Here is a 17,025-nt window from a genome sequence, read left to right as displayed (position 1 = left end):
TAACCGGTGCACTTGCCGGAAGGAATTTTGCCGATCGTGCAATTTCCTAAATCGTAGCATAACTAGTTTATGTGCATCAAGTTTATGGCGCCGTTGCCGGGGATTGGTTTTCGATTGACAATTCTCAAATTGGAAGCTAACTAGATTGAGCAATTTTCTCTTGCTTTGTTAATTCTGTTCAAGATACTTGTTGAATTTTAATTTCTGCACTCGGTTACATGCTTTCCTTCTTTATGCCTTTAAATTCATGCAACTAACTCACTGACTCACTAACTGTTTGAATTAATTCCTCAATTGAGCTAACCATACTCTTCCATTAACCAAGAGTATTTCACTTGTTTGTGTTTGAGCTGTGTTCTTGTATGACAGGTAGGAGAGGAGAGACATCAACTCCTCCATATACCGAACCAGAGAGGACCCTTCATAGACTTAGAAGGGAAGCAAGAGGGAAGAGAGTAGTGGGAGAAGAGGAATCTGAAGGAGAATCTGAGGACAATTTTGAGGAAGCTTTAGATCTCAACATGGATAGAGAAGTTCACAACCATGAGAGAGCTGATGGAAACGATGCCATTCCTGAGAGGAGGGTTCTTAGTTCATACATAAACCCAACCTCTGGGAATTGTGGTAGTAGCATCCAGAAACCACCCATTCAGGCCAACAATTTTGAGCTCAAGCCACAGCTAATATCACTAGTGGAGAATCATTGTTCCTTTGGAGGAAGTGCTAATGAAGACCCAAACCAACATCTCACAAAGTTCCTGAGAATTTGTGACACTGTGAAGTCCAATGGAGTCCAGGAAGATGCCTATAAACTGCTTTTGTTCCCATTTTCACTTAGGGACAAAGCAGCTAAGTGGCTGGAATCATTCCCAAGGGGGAGTCTAACAACATGGGATGAGGTGGAAAGCAAGTTTCTGGCACATTTCTACCCTCCACAAAAGGTCAATAGGCTTCGATCTGAGGTTCAGACTTTTAGACAACAAGATGGTGAAACTCTCTACGAGGCATGGGAGAGATTCAAGGACTTGACAAGGAAATGCCCACCAAACATGTTCCATGATTGGGTGCAATTGCACATCTTCTATGATGGGCTCTCTTATGAATCAAGGAAGGCTGTAGACCATTCATCAGGAGGTTCATTGAACAGGAAAAAGACTGTGGAAGAAGCCATTGAGGTGATCGAGACAGTGGCTGAGAATGAGTACTACTATGCATCAGAGAGGCACAACACTAAGGGAGTCATGGAGCTGAACCATGTTGATACAATTCTAGCCCAAAACAAGGTGTTTGCCAAGCAACTAGCAGAGCTTACCAGGCAATTAGAAACAAAGCAAGTGGCTGCAATACACACGCAAGATCAAGAGGAAGTAAGCATTGAAGGAGGTGATTGGGATGAGGCTAACTATGTGGGAAACCAACAAAGGCAATCATATGATCCACATTCCAACACTTACAACCCAGGCTGGAGAAACCACCCAAACTTTGGGTGGGGAAACCAACAAACCCAACCACAAAACCACAAACCTTACAACCACAACCAACATAACAATTCCACATACCAAAACTCCAACCAAAGATCATACCAAGCCACACAAAACACCTACTCCCAACCACCATATCATGGCCAAAATAATCAACCTACCCAACCTAATCCGAACCAACAATTTCAAGATCAATTAAACCGGATAGAAGGAATGATGGCAACCATGAGTCAAGACATAATTGAATTGAAGAGCTTCAGGGATGATGTGAGAACTACCTTAAGAAACCATGGTGAAAAACTCAAGAGGATGGAATCTCAAGTAGGAGAGCTATCTCAACAAGCACCCAAATCAACTGCAGTGTTCCCTAGTGACATAGAAAAGAATCCTAAAGGGGAACAAAAGAGAGTAAGATGGGAAGAATGCAAGGCCATCACCATATTGAAGGAGGTCTCAGAAGAAGAAGGAATCAGGCCCTCAGAGCAGGAACCAGAAATCTTGAAGGAAGGTGTGGAAGAAGTTAAGCAGGAAGGTGGAACTGAGCAAGCCAAGGAACTGCAAAAAGGCATGATGGAAATATACCAACCAAAAGCACCATTTCCTGAGAGGTTAGGAGGAGGTGAAAAAAGGAAAACCTATTCAAGGTTTCTAGAGACATTTAACTCTCTTCATGTCAATATTCCCTTTCTTGAGATTCTTCATCAAATGCCCACACACATCAAGTATTTAAAGGAATTGTTAAGCAAGAAAAGAGTTTTGAAGGGAGGACAAACGGTAACAATGAACAAAGAATGCAGTGCTCTCATCAAGAAGGACACACTCTCTAAGAAAACGGACCCAGGAAGTTTTCATATCCCTTGCATCATAGGGGAAACAAAAATTGACAGAGGCTTCTGTGATCTAGGAGCGAGCATAAATGTGATGCCTCTAACTCTTATGAAGAGGCTACAACTGAATGAAGTGAGATCCACTGATGTAATCATACAACTGGCTGACAAAACTCAGAAGCAAGCTGAAGGGGTAGTTGAAAATGTGCTGGTGAAAGTGGGGGATTATTACTTCCCCACAGACTTTGTCATTGTGGACATGGAGGAAAGCTACTTACACCCTATCATTCTGGGCAGACCATTTCTAGCCACTACTAGAGCGCTCATAGATGTAGAACAAGGAGAGCTAATTCTGAGAATACATGATGAACAGCTCATTTTCAAAGTTTTCAAACCTGCATCTGAGCCTGAACCAGAACCTGAAAAGCCTAAGGATGATAGTAGCCATCTGTGTTTGGAGAAAAGTAATCCAGCAGCTGAGACTCTAAAACAGTCCTTGGAAGGCAAACAAGAGTTGCAAGAGTTAGAGCCACAAGAATCAGTGGAAACAGATCAGAAGGATCCTCCTGACATAAGGGTCAATGAAGAAATCCTCAAGAGAAAGGGAAGAGTGATAGGGAGATTGCCAAGAGGATGGAGAAACAAGAAAATTCCCACTGAAGGTTTTTCTCTGGGAGATAACGTGATATCAAGTCATTATCTGCCAATCCCACCTGGCCTCAAAACCATTCCTTCCCAGCTCCCTCAAGTGTTCACAATCAGGAAAGTTCTTTCTATGGAACATTTAGAGGTCATGAATGAATCAAGTGGGGACGTTTTCATAGTGAGAGGAGAAGACGTCAAGCACTACAATCCACCCTAACAAGGGACAACCGTCAAGCTAGTGACGTTAAAGAAGCGCTTCATGGGAGGCAACCCATGTTTTTAGTATCCTTAGTCTTTAGTGCTTTGCTTTACATCTAATAAAGCATGGTTTCTTATGCATGAACTTGAATCCTCAGGACAACTATTGATTAAGTGCACTAAACCTTGCATGTAAATTACAATTGGTCCCTAAGTTTGGTGTGCCTGATGGCACTCCCAAATCTTACTCAAATTGAATTCCATCTTTCATTCAAGGTGCACAACCAAACATTAAGTTTGGTGTTCTTTTTGAACACAGTTTATGAAAAGCAAGAAGTTCCTCTGGATTTCAAAATTCATGACAAGTATACCATTCACATGTTTTCATACTTTGGTTTCAATTACTTAGGGTAGTAACTTTGTTTAGAATCAAAGAGCCAAGGTGACTATGATTTATTAGAATTATGCACACTCATTAAGGACAACCAATATGGATTTCATGTCATCAGGAGACTTGACCAAACACTAAGTTGGTGTCCAAATAATAAGTGTGCATACATGTAGAAGTCACGGCTATAAGCTCATAAAGACAAGCATTGATTTACATGTGCAAATACTATTCATAATTCACATGGACCGAAAAATGATAGCAAATTTGTTTGTTTGTGCAGGTACAAAAGAAAAGACAAAAATGGAGGAAAAAGACAAAGGGAGGTACGTGCTTGGTCAAAAAGAAAATTCACAAATCTTTGAAACTAACACATGGGAAAAGACAAAAATAGAGGAAAAAGACAAAGGGAGGTACGTGCTTGGTCAAAAAGAAAATTCACAAATCTTTGAAACTAACACATGGGAAAAGGAAGTTCTGCAAGAAAAGAAAGCTACATGTACAACCTAATGCACCCAGAATACTTCCAAGAAAATGAAAAGCAAATCGTCCTTCTCCACAATTCATATATTTACCATCAAGCCACCCTTCACAAACCACCCTAGCCGTCCATTTTTCACTCATGGGCACTATAAAGAATCACTTGGGGAACGAGTCCCACACCACCAATTCTCCTTCATACACATTTTCCTTCATCATAGCATAACTATCTCTTGCCGAAAACAACCTCACCACACCTCCAACAACACTTCTTGCTTCACCTTGTCAACTTTAGCTTGTCACTTACCAAAACTAAAGAACCAATGGCAGCTTCATCTAGCCACAAAAGAAGAAAAGACAAGCAGCCAATGGAGGAAAACAGGGAATTCGATGCATGGAGATACAGATCAGTTTTCCATGAGATTCAAGCCGAATGGATGAGACCTAAAACGGTACTAGCTGAGGTTCCCTTTGACCTTGAAAAGGATGAGTTCCCAGGTGTTTGGGAAAAGATCAAAAAGAGGAAGTGGGAGCTCCTGACTAAGCCAATCACTAAAATCAACATCAACCTGGTGAAAGAGTTTTATGCAAATGCAGTAAGGGAGAATCCAACCAAGAAACCCACATACAAAAGCTATGTGAGAGGGGTGGAAGTTGACTTCAGTCCCAAAGCAATCATGAAAACTCTTGGCCTGAAAAACATACATTTCAGCCAAGCAAGTTATGAAGAAAGGATGATAGGAGAACCTGACTATGCAACTATTGCTGAGGACCTTTGTGCCATCAGAGCTGAATGGGTGAGAAAAACAAGAGGGGCTCCAAGAGTCTTGAGAAGGGGAGACCTAACACCTGAAGCTAAAGGGTGGTATGCAATAGTTAGGAGATCCATCCTACCCACTGCAAACTCTTCAGAAATAGTCCCTAAAAGAGCCATCTTGCTACATTGCATTATGGTGGGAGGGGAGATCAAAGTTCATAAACTCATTGCTGAACAGATACAAGAGTTTAGTGAGAAAAGTGACCCTGAATCCTGGCTCCACTTCCCTAGCACTATCATTAGACTATGCATCGATGCCCAAGTACCACTTGAGGATGAAAGACCTAATTGGCTATATCCTGGATTGGCCATAACTGCGCACAGAATGACTCTTGGCCCAACTCCTCCAAGACATACAAGAAGAAGAAATGAAGAAGGGCAACAAGTGGAAGCCGAGCAAGAAGCAGAACAAGAAAGACAGGAAGGAGAAGACAGAGAAGAAGAGCAAGAAGAGCAAGCAACTCCTGAAAGAAGACAACGAATTCCCAGAGACCCCATGGATATGAGCAGAATGCAGGAAATCATGGAAGGAATGTCTCAACAATACATGAGGTCTCAGGAGAGACAAGAGGACTTTCATCTCAAAATGATGGATATGCAAAGGAACTTTGAATCAAGATTCTTGGATCTGCAAAGGGAACAGAATTTACACTTACAGGAATCCTTCAGCCACATATGCCAACACCAAGATGCCAATGTCTTTGCAATCAAGGAAGCCACCACTTTACAGAATGCAAGATACTCAGTCCAAGCTGATTACAACATCAGTTCGCAAATCAAGCTTAACTACATAGGGGAACATCTACACAAGATGGACCCAGCATTCCCAGCTTATGATGAGTATTTCAAAGGGAGGAAAGAAGGAGAAATAAACAAGGCAATGATCCTTGAAAAAGGAGTGGAAGAAACGATGAAAAAGGCTGGATTCTGGAAAAAGCTCATAAGAAAAGACAAAGGAAGCACAAGTGGTCAAAAAGAGGCAGGAAGCAAGAAGAAGCAGGATCCCAAGAATTAAGAAGAACCAAGCAATAAATAAGAGGTGGTCTCGTTCCTTATTAATCAAATGATAATTGGTGAATTGTCTTTATGAACTTGTTTTCATCATAAGTCATTTAAGTGTTATGTGGAGTTTTTTTTTTAGTATGAGTCTTTTGTTTTTTTAGTATGAGTGTCTGTTTATTGCTTTGAATAAAGTGAATGCCTAGATGTTTGGATATAACTTCACCTTCTTAAACAAGTGCGTGCCATGCTTGTTCTGTTTCCAAAAATAAAAGAAAAGTTTGAACAAAAGTAACTTGGCTAAATTAGTGACAAATCAAGTAGAATTAAGTGGTGGTATGCATGCTTGATTGTTTAGTCAGATCACTAGAATTAGAGTGTAGAATTATCATTCTTTGTGTAGAAATTGAAAACTGTCTATGGATCTTGATGAATAAATGTCTTTGGCCATGAAAAAGAAAGAAAAAGAAGAAGAAAAAGCCAAAGGGCAACCAAAAAGCAAAAAAAAAAAAAATTTGAGAAAATAAGCTAGGCACCAATGGTTTGAACTTCTGAGACAAATGCCTGTGGTGTTTATGTATTAAGGATATGCTTGGATGAATAGGTTCAGAGGAGTGTTCAACACTTGGTAACTTGGGTTAACTAACCCGGAATTATCAACCAAAAGTCCATTATCAAGAGCAACCTAAATACAAAACATTTAGTCACACAAAGAGGTGCTGGGCACCAATGTCTCAAGAAGACATGTGAACTAAAATGCCTAAAGTGGATATGTGTAGTGCACTGATAAGAAAAAGAAAATGCCAAAGGCTTGTGCAACACATGACACTAAGCAAACAAGGAGCAAGAGAAGCTCTAAGAAAAAGAAAAGAAAAACAAAGAAGAGAAAAGTGCCAAAGACATAAGAATAACAAGAGGCCATAGCAATGTTTGATGGATGCAATGAAAAAGTGATAATCCTACCTGATAAGTATGAAAAAGTGATGCTGCAACTTTCTGCATAAAACCCTTCTGATGAACTTCAAATGCTTGCTAATATAGCCAATGTAATTGCTTTCTGTTTCATACTTTCTTCTCAAATAACGCAGGACTTGCTTAGGGACAAGCAAGTATTAAGTTTGGTGTTGTGATGCCAAGGCATCATAGGCTAGTTTCACTAGCATTTTTCTGTTAGTTTTAGTTGTTTTATGCATTTTCTTGAGCTTAAAGTAACCAAAAATGGTTAAATGAAGAACAAAGCAATGAACCATCCAAACAATATGATTTTGATGCATATTCCATGAGTTTTAGTTATAATACTTAAATGCTATGAATGGAAGATTTCTCATGAAATTTTGCAAGACTTTGATGAAATTGTTTGGATGATCTCAGGGAAGAAGAGGCTAAGCAAGGAAGCAACAAAATCAATAAAGGAAGCTTGAATATCACTTGTGGAGTTTAAGTTCCAGTTTAAGCCTAAACTGGAGCTTAAACGCCAAAATCATGAAGGATAAGAAATGCTGGAATTGAAGTTTAACCTCCAGTTTGACCTTAAACTAGAGGTTAAACGCCAGAATGAAAAGCCTCACTAAAGAAGCATTCCACGTTTAACCTCCAGTTTGACCTCAAACTGGAGGTTAAACGCCAGAATGATAATGCCACTGAGGGAGGAGTTCCACGTTTAACCTCCAGTTTGACCTCAAACTGGAGGTTAAACGCCAGAAGTAGGAAGAGTACCAGGGAGCCATTCCACGTTTAAGCTCCAGTTTGACCTCAAACTGGAGCTTAAACGTGTTCGACAGCTTTTCTCCTCCAGGGTTGCTCTCTCCATTTCCACGTTTAACCTCCAGTTTGACCTCAAACTGGAGGTTAAACGTGTTCGACACCTCCAGGGCTACCATTCTAAGCTTCCACGTTTAACCTCCAGTTTGACCTCAAACTGGAGGTTAAACGTGTTCGACCTCCAGTATGCCTCCACCCTTTTCCACGTTTAACCTCCAGTTTGACCTCAAACTGGAGGTTAAACGTGTTCGACCTCCAGGGCTGCCCTTCCTATCTCCACGTTTAAGCTTCAGTTTAACCTTAAACTGAAGCTTAAACGTGTTCGACTACATGACTCTCCAGGGCTACCTTCTTCCATTTCCGCATTTAAGCTTCAGTTTAACCTTAAACTGAAGCTTAAACGTGCTTCTACAAAAGGCCTCACTGGAAGTGTCTGGCGTTTAAGCTGCAGTTTAAGCTTAAACTACAACTTAAACGCCACTCTTGGAAAAGGTTTCTGGGCCAAAAATATTGTGATTTAAGTTAGTCTTTGAGCACAAATATTAACTTAAACTTACTTTGGTATGAAACCCAATTGAATATCATGGTTTATGGGATTGGGCCTGAAGGATTGATGAGTTTGAAATCTCAATTTGTTGAGTCATGTGTCATTATTTGATTATCACTAAGTTGGCTCCATAAATGTTACAGGATTTGGATCAACAACCTCATCAAGATTATGGATCATAAACCCAAGGCAAAAGGAAAGCAAGGAGAGGCCTCAAAGCCCAAGAAGCACAACTGAAGCTCAAGATAGAAAGTGTATAAATAGGATAGAAGTTAAGTTAGAGAAACTTTTACTTTCACTTTTAGCTAGTTTTCCTTTTCTTTGTAATTGAATTCAGAGCTATGATTCACTAAACCCCCTTTCATTGGGTTAGGGAGCTCTATTGTAATTCAATGAATCAATAATAGTTTATCTTCTTCTTCAATCTTTTCTCTTGAATTTTGTTAGAAAGCTTCTCGATCTAATTCCATTGGGTAGTTGTCTTGGGAAAGAAACTACCCATACTTGGAATCCTTCGGAGCCTTGGGAAAGGAATGGAGGATTCATGCTAGAGAAGCTTTCTCACAGTGAATTGGATTGGGGTTTGGATGGATATTGTGACATGTAATCCTACCAAATTGTGGTTCATGAAATTGTGTGGTATAATCAGTGATCAAGCATCATCTCTTCTTATGAACATTTAAACCAAGGGATTGGGAATTTGTTTGTTTTTAGAGAGCATTGGTGAGCCAAGGGATTGGGATCCAATCATATAAGATTGCCAAGCAAAATTCAATGAACGCATTGGTTGAGGAAGAGATAAACATGTTTTGATTCGGAGATCTCAATATCTCCTATAACCCAATGAATTCCCCATTTCTGATTTCCACTTTCTCTTTACATTCTGCCACTCAATTCATGCAATCATCCCCATTCCCCTTTTAATTTCAGCAATTTAGTTTCTGCTCTTTAATTCATGCAATTTAAGATTCCGCCATTTCAATTTCTTGTCATTTACTTTTCCCGCCAATTTTACATTCCGCAATACTCATCTCAATCTTGATTCCGCTCAACTAGAACACACTTCTAATCCGAATTGCTCATTCAACCAATCCTTGTGGGATTCGACCTCACTCTATTGTGAGTTTTTACTTGACGATAACCGGTGCACTTGCCGGAAGGAATTTTGCCGATCGTGCAATTTCCTAAATCGTAGCATAACTAGTTTATGTGCATCACTAGCCTCTTTTCTTGCTATTATTTTTTTCTTTTATTCTTCAACTTTGATTGTTCTTTCCCTTTTTCTTATTAGGATCTTATTATTTAGCTAGTCTCATGGGGTGCGTTCAAAGCATAGTATTCATGACAGATAGTTGTCTTCCCACCTTGTGGTTGAACTAACTTAGCTAACTTATGACCACACCACAAACTCAGGAACTTACTCCATAGTATAAACTCCACTCTGGTCTTTTATAAAACACTCATTCTCTTTTCATTTGATTCAAAAGGACAAGCATACAAGTAAGCAAAGAGATGATGCAGTAATGACATTCAGACTAGCCAACACAACCCTAATCAACAAAAAGTTTAAAAGACAGAATTGAAAAAGGTTCAAACTATCATGGAAGCATGTTCTATCTCATACAAGATCTTCCTTATTTAAAGCATAGAAAAAGATAGACCAAGGAAGGAACTCCACCACCTTTTACTCATGTGGTTGCCCATGCTTTCCTCCTTGCTTGTCCTCTTTGTGTCCCTCTTGAGTGCTCGTATTCCCATTCCCTTTGCTCTTTCCAATCAACTTCTTCCAGAAACCACCATCTTCCATCTTCTTCTTTAGTGTTTCCTTCTGCTGTTTCACTTTCCTTTCTTCTTGTTCCATAAAATCTTTTTGAACCTCATCATATGTAGGGATAGCATAGTGTAGATGATGAATATGACTAGACATGTAGTTCAACTTGGCTTGAGTGTTTACGTTGAACTCCTCCTTATGTAGTTGCCGTCCTTCATTAAGTACAGTGAACTCATTGAATGCTTTCATCTGAGCTATTTACCGTTGATTGAGTTCTTGCAAGTGCTTATCTTGATGTTCTTGCCTCTCAGTAACTTGGTGGATGGCTTGAGTGAGCTGGGAGTAGTGTTCCTGTTGCTGCTCCATTTGTTGTTTCTGCCACTCTTCTTGTTGGCTCATCCAGTTGGACTGAAGGTTTAGTATTTGCTCTTGTCCTTTCATATGTCTCATCCCCAAATCTTCAATGGCTCTTAGAAGGTGATTCATATTCAAGTTGGCTGGGTCATGATGTTCCTCTTGTTGATATTCTTCCTGATGAGATTCCTCTTGATGAGCTCCTTCTTTTGCTTTTTGCTTTCCTATTTGGGGTCTTCTTTGTTGTTGGGCAGGAGTAGTATAGATCAGACACTGGAGTGTAACTAGCCTCCCAGGATTCACCCAGTCTGGATTGCTATCCTCGAAGACTACCTTGGCTCTTGTACACAATCTGAGAATAGTGCTGGGGTACCAAAGCCTGGCACCCGGATCAACCTTCTCAGCTGACTCTTGAATTCCCTCAGCTATGAGTTCATGCAAATTGATTTCTCCACCCTGTACTAGGCAATGTACCATAGTCGCTCGATTGATATTGACCTCTGAATTATTTGCAGCCGGGAGGATAGACCTCCTTACGAGTTCAAACCATCCCTTGGCCTCCGGGCTAAGGTCTCCCCTCTTGATAAATCGGGGTCTCCCATCTGCATACCTCTCCCAGTCAGCTGCTATAACATAGATATCAGTCACGATTTCTATGAGCTCATCATTTTCAGGGCTCTTATTTATCCTTGCATGATAACTGAGCTCATCAAAATGTGGTGATTTTAGGTGAAGAGTTCTTGTTATAGCATTTGGGCTGAAGTCCACCTCCTTTCTTCTTACGTAGCTTTTGAAGGTTGGGGCCTTGGTTTTGTCTTCTCTAACCACATTTGCATAGAACTCTTTGATGAGGTTTGCATTGATCTTCCTCTTTGGATTTGTGAGCCTTTGCCACCCTCTTTGTTCAATTTTCTCCCGAATCTGTGGGCACTCGTCTTCATTGATTTGGAAGGTTAACTCGGGCAGTATCTTTTTGAGCTTTATCTGCTCAAATTCTTGTTCATGGAACGCAGTTTTGAATCTCTTCTCATCGAAAGGAATGCTCTCCATTGGTTCCTTCCTATTTTGCCTCTTGGAGTTTGATGATGCCATGAACTTGAGTTGCTGTGTGAGGAGATTGGAAGGTACGGATAGATGAGGAATTTGGTTGGTTAGGACGAGGTGTGATGAAGGAATTTTGGATGCCTGAAGTGTGAAGTGTGGAGAGTGGGAATTCGAGTGTGAGGGGTAAGTACGCACTAGGACTCACTTATATAGGGAGATGATGAGGGGATGAAAGGTATGGATTGATGTGGAGGTTGTTGGATGGACGGATGGGGTTTTGCAGAGCATAAGCACAAGGATCCTCATCTTTATGAGGGCTATTGGTTCGGTCTTCAAGGGTCTCCTTTCTTTAATGTTGCATGGCAACATTTTCCAATACATCCCCCTTTGGGGCACGTGTGTTGTATCCTCCTTTTGTGGTGTCCAAACCTTCTTCATTTAATTGTCCAATCAATCCTCTCCAATGCTCCTTTCCTTTTCCATATAAAAATAAAATAAAAAAAATCAATATCATAAAAAAAAATTTAAACTTTACGGCTAGAATAATAAAGAAAAAGAATTAGATTGTTTATTCATGAATACCAACTAACTAACTAACTGTGCATCCTTATATGCATATTCGTGGCACCTTGGGTGGCACCAAACTTAGTTTGGAGCATTGTGATGAAAAAGTCTTTGTTCAAAACTCCAAGACTAGCATGCTCTGAGTTGCATTCATGCTTTCTTGGTATGCTTTGAACACCAAACTTGTTCTTCACTATATACTGCATAACAAGGATTTCACCAAGAGTTAGTCAAGTTTGGGTTGGAATTCATAAAAATTGACTTATTAACTATTTTCTAAAAGCATATAAAACATGGGTTGCCTCCCATGAAGCGCTTCTTTAGAGTCACTAGCTTGACGTTTCGCCTTCATCAGAGAGGTCGATAGTGCTTCAAGTCTTCTCCTCTGGCAGTAGACCTATATCCAGTAGTTGTATCAATAATCTCTACATGTTCCAAGGAGAGAACTCTGTTGATAGCGAAGACCTTAGGTAGCTGAGATGGCACAGTGGGGAGATCAGGGGGATATCTGGGAAGTAAGCTGAGATCACTTTATCCCCTGGAAAGAAGTCCTCTGTAGGGATCTTTTTGTTCCTCCACCTCCTTGGTACCTTCTTCTTTGTTCCTTGTGATGTTGTCTTACTCTTTGTGGCCTCTTCTTCTAAAGGAATTTTGATGTTGTCTTCACATGCCTCTGGTGGTTTAGGTTCTTCCAGCTTTTCCTTGAGCTGTGACAGTTGCTTGTTTCCTTGTCCATCAACCAAGGGAATCTCCGGATGAGCTTGTTATTCTTCAGTACTCATCTCTTCCTTCAGTGTCTCACTGTGATCCTGCCTTGGATCCTTGTTCTCTTGATCTATTTCTTGTGAGTGTTTGAAAATAGTGAAGGCGAGCTGTTCATCATGGATCCTCAAAATTAACTCCCTTTGCTCCACATCTATGAGTGCTCTGGCTGTAGCTAGGAATGGTCTTCCCAACATGAATGGGTGAGTGTAACTCTCTTCCATGTCCAATATGACAAAGTCTGCTGGGAGGAAGTATTTCCCAACCTTTACCAACACATTTTCCACCACTCCTATTGCTTGTTTTTTAGTTTTGTCAGCCAGCCTGATGACTACATCTGTGGGCATTATCTCATTGATCTGCAGCCTCTTCACAAGGGACAAGGGCATTAAGTTGATGCTTGCTCCCAAATCACAGAGTGCTCTATCAAACATTGTTTCTCCTATGGCACAGGGTATGTGAAAAATCCCTGGGTCCTTTCTTTTTGTAGGCAACTCTGGTTGAATGAGGGCACTGCACTCCTTGTTCATCACTATAGTTTGGCCTCCCTTGAGTGAGCTTTTCCTGGGAAGCAGTTCCTTCATATACTTGATGTATGCAGGCATTTGTTGGATGGTCTTGATGAATGGTATGTTTACATGCATAGATGCAAACAAGTCAAGAAATCTTGAGTATATTCTCTTCTCCACAGCACCATTGAGTAGTTGGGGAAAGGGTGCATAGAGTCTTAGCAGCTCTTGTTATGAGATTTTTGGTTCTTGGTGATCTTTTTCCTTCTCCTCTGCTGAGGTATCTCCAGGTTGTTCTGACGGCTTGTTTGGCTTGTCCTCAGTCTCCTTATCACTTACAGTGACCATCTTGCAATCTTCCCATCTTACTTTCTTTGTTTCACTTCTCGAATTTTTTTCTGTATCACTTGGGAATCCATCTGTAAGTTTGGGCATCTGCTCAGAGAGATATCCCACTTGAGATTCCAACCTCTTGATGGTATCTCCCTGGTTCTTAAAATTTGCTCGCACTTCCTCCTTGAATGCCTTGTTGTCTTGAATCTCTTTCCCTATGCCTTCAAGTAGATTCTCAATCCTTGAGTGTCTGTCATCAAATGATGGTGGATTGGGATTAGAGGTGGAAGGATGAGGCGTGTTATTTTGGTTTTGATATGGATGTGGAGAGGTGTTGTCATGGTGGTGTTGATATGTTCTCTGTGTGAATTGTTGGTGAGCTGCATTGTTGTTGGGGTTGTGATGTCTCCGATCTTGGCCTTGATCTTGTTGATTCTCCCACCCAAAGTTTGGGTAATTCCTCCAACCAGGGTTGTAGGTCTTGGAGTATGGATCATGGTTTTGCCTAGGTAAATTCCCAATGTAGTTGGCTTGCTCCTGACTACCCTCTGCTTCTTTATTCACTCCTTCTTGGGTTGCTGATGAAGTGGTGATTGCTGCTACTTGGTTCCTCTCCATCTTCTTGGTGAGGTCAGCCAGCTGCTTGGTAATGAGCTTATTTTGGGCCAGCAGAGCATCTACATTGTTTAGCTCCATCACTCCTCTAGTGTTCCCTCTTTCAGAAGCATAGAAATAGTCATTTTCTGCTACAATTTCAATGACATCTATGGCCTCCTCAATGGTCTTCTTCTTGTTCAAAGATCCTCCAGATGAATGGTCTACTGCTTTCTTTGATTCATAAGAAAGGCCTTCATAGAAAATGTGTAGCTGCACCCATTCATTGAACATATCTGGTGGACACCTCCTTGTCAGGTCCTTAAACCTCTCCCATGCTTCATATAGAGTGATGAGAGGAACTTTTGCGTGGTCTAGAAATTTGTGGATAAATCCTCGTTGCAAGTATAGTTTCTAAACCTTCAAAAGTCCTTTCATACAAACGTTTTGGTTGTCACAAGTAACAAACCCCTTTAAAAAATTGATAACCGAGTATTTAAACCTCGGGTCATCTTCTCAAAGAATTGCAGGGAGGTGTTCTTATTATTGATTATGAAAAAGTGTGTTTTTGGGGAATGTTGAGTTTGGGCAATGGGCACAGATATATTTATATGACAAGTAAAATAAATAAATAGCTATAAACTAAACTCTTGGCAAGGTATTATAACTGGAAGTCCTATCCTGGTTATCCTTATCAATTGTAATGAGAATTGGATTTTTCTCCCACTTGTTAACCTCTAACTATGAAGGTAGGTTAAGTGGATGAGTTAATTCTGATTCCTCAGGTCCTAGTCTTTCCTTGAGAAAGGCTAGAGTTATTGGAACTTGAATTAATGAGATGAAGAAATCCAATTTTCAATCAACAGTGAGTTTGATAACTCAAGTGTCTCCAATGACTCAACCAAAGCCAAAAGGGAAGAGAACCTACTCGAATGAAAATAACTTGGATAAACACAGAGCATTAACAAATTAAAGAGAGCAATCATAAGTCTGAAATACCTCAAATTATATTAAATAAAATATTTAAATCATAACATGGAAAAGTTCATAAATTAAATTGGGAAAATAAATAAAAATAAAGAACCTGGGATTGAGAGTCACTCCTAAAACTAAGAGAAATCCTAAATCCTAAACCTAAGAGAGAGGAGAGAACCTCTCTCTCTAAAAACTACATCTACTCCTAAAATTATGAATTATATGAGAGCCTCCCTATGAATGGATGCATTCCCCCACTTTATAGCCTCTAATCTGTGTTTTCTGGGCCGCAAACTGGGTCAAAAACAATCCAGAATTCGCTGGTTTCAAATTTTGTCACGCTGGTATTTCGTCACTGCGATGCGGCCGCATGGATCATGCGGTCGCGTCGCCTAGCATCAGAGGAACCATAGCATATTATATATCAAATCGAAGCCCCGGATATTAGCTTTCCAAAGCAACTGGAACTGCGTCGTTTGGACCTCTGTAGCTAAAGTTATAGTTGTTTGAGTGCGAAGAGGTCAGGCTGGACAGCTTAGCAATTTCTCCAACTTATTGCATTCCTTCCACTTTTGCATGCTTTCTTCCCATCCTCCAAGCCATTCCTGCCTTATAATATCTGAAAACACTTAACATACATATCAAGGCATCTAATGGTAATAAGAGAGGATTAATAATAAGCAAATATAAGATCAAAAAAGTATGTTTTCAATCAAAACACATAATTAGGAAGGCAAATGTAAAACCATGCAAATAGTATGAATAAGTGGGTAAAGAGTAGATAAAAACCACTCAATTGAGCACAAGATAAACCATAAAATCGTGGTTTATCAACCTCCCCACACTTAAATATTATCATGTCCTCATGCTAAACTCAAGAGAAACTATAAAGAAATGAAGAGGAATGGTAGAATGCATGAAATGCAACCTATCTATATGAATGCAACTACATGCAAAAAATGTTTCTACCTACTTGGTTAAAAGTAAATAAATTCTCCAAGACAAATATGAATCAAATTCCACTAATTCAAATCATACAGTGAAAACAAATAAACTTGTAAGAAGATAGCTCATGAAAGCAGGGAACATAGAATTAAGCACTGAACCCTCACTGGTAGTGTATATCACTCTAATCTCTCAAGTGTATAGGGTAATTCACTCTACTCTTCCTTAATCATGCTTTCTAAACCTTGTTCTTCATCTAAACAATCAACAAAAATTTAGTGTACCAATGCAAACATCATGAGGTCTTTTTCAAGGTTGTAATGGGGCTAAGGTAAGGGTAAAGGTATATATATGGCTAAGTGAAGTATAAATTGAATCTTTGACTAGCCAAGCTCTTACCTAACATACATACACTCTATATAACTTTAAAATCATACCTAGCTACCCATAATTCCCACTTTTGTATGATTCCCATACTCATGTACCAAATTTTTCTTTTTAATTTATCACATGTGCATTGATTTTTCATTAACTTAACATTGGGGTAATTTTGTCCCTTTATTTATTTATCTATATTATATATTTTTTTCTTTTTCTCTTTTTCTCTTTTTCTCTCTTTTTTTTTTTGAATCATAAAAGCAAACATAACTTATCAATGCACATGGATTCTTCATTATTTTTCTATTTTGGTTTTTTATGAGTAGGTTCCCAAATTCCCAATATTCAAATAAATTAAATACGTTCCTTTATTAACCAATGTTCCTACAATTTCCCCACACTTAGTTGATGCACAATTTCTATCTTAAGCTAACCAAAGATTCACTTGGAATTTTTTTTATTTGTTTTTCTGCTTAAGGCTAGTAATGTGGTTATAGAACAAGAGGGGATTAAAAGCTCAAGGGGCTAACAAAGGTGATGTAAAAGGTATGCTTATTTGGGGTAAGTGAGTTAATAACAAATAATGGCCTCAATCATATGCAAGCATGTAAATATACTAAATAATGGACATATAAAATGGAACAAAGCAAAGA

General features: G+C 39.6%; 1 non-coding gene across 1 annotated transcript; it reads right to left on the bottom strand.

Annotated features, from left to right (window-relative positions):
* Positions 1–947: 947 nt before the first annotated feature.
* LOC112739726 (small nucleolar RNA R71) lies at positions 948–1,051 on the bottom strand. Its single transcript, XR_003170662.1, has one exon. It is a non-coding gene; the product is annotated as a small nucleolar RNA R71 (small nucleolar RNA).
* Positions 1,052–17,025: the final 15,974 nt, after the last annotated feature.

The sequence above is a fragment of the Arachis hypogaea genome, chromosome 13 (genome assembly GCF_003086295.3).
Source record: "Arachis hypogaea cultivar Tifrunner chromosome 13, arahy.Tifrunner.gnm2.J5K5, whole genome shotgun sequence".
In the NCBI taxonomy this organism is placed as follows: Eukaryota; Viridiplantae; Streptophyta; class Magnoliopsida; order Fabales; family Fabaceae; genus Arachis; species Arachis hypogaea.
This window is presented reverse-complemented; position numbering and strand designations above follow the sequence as displayed.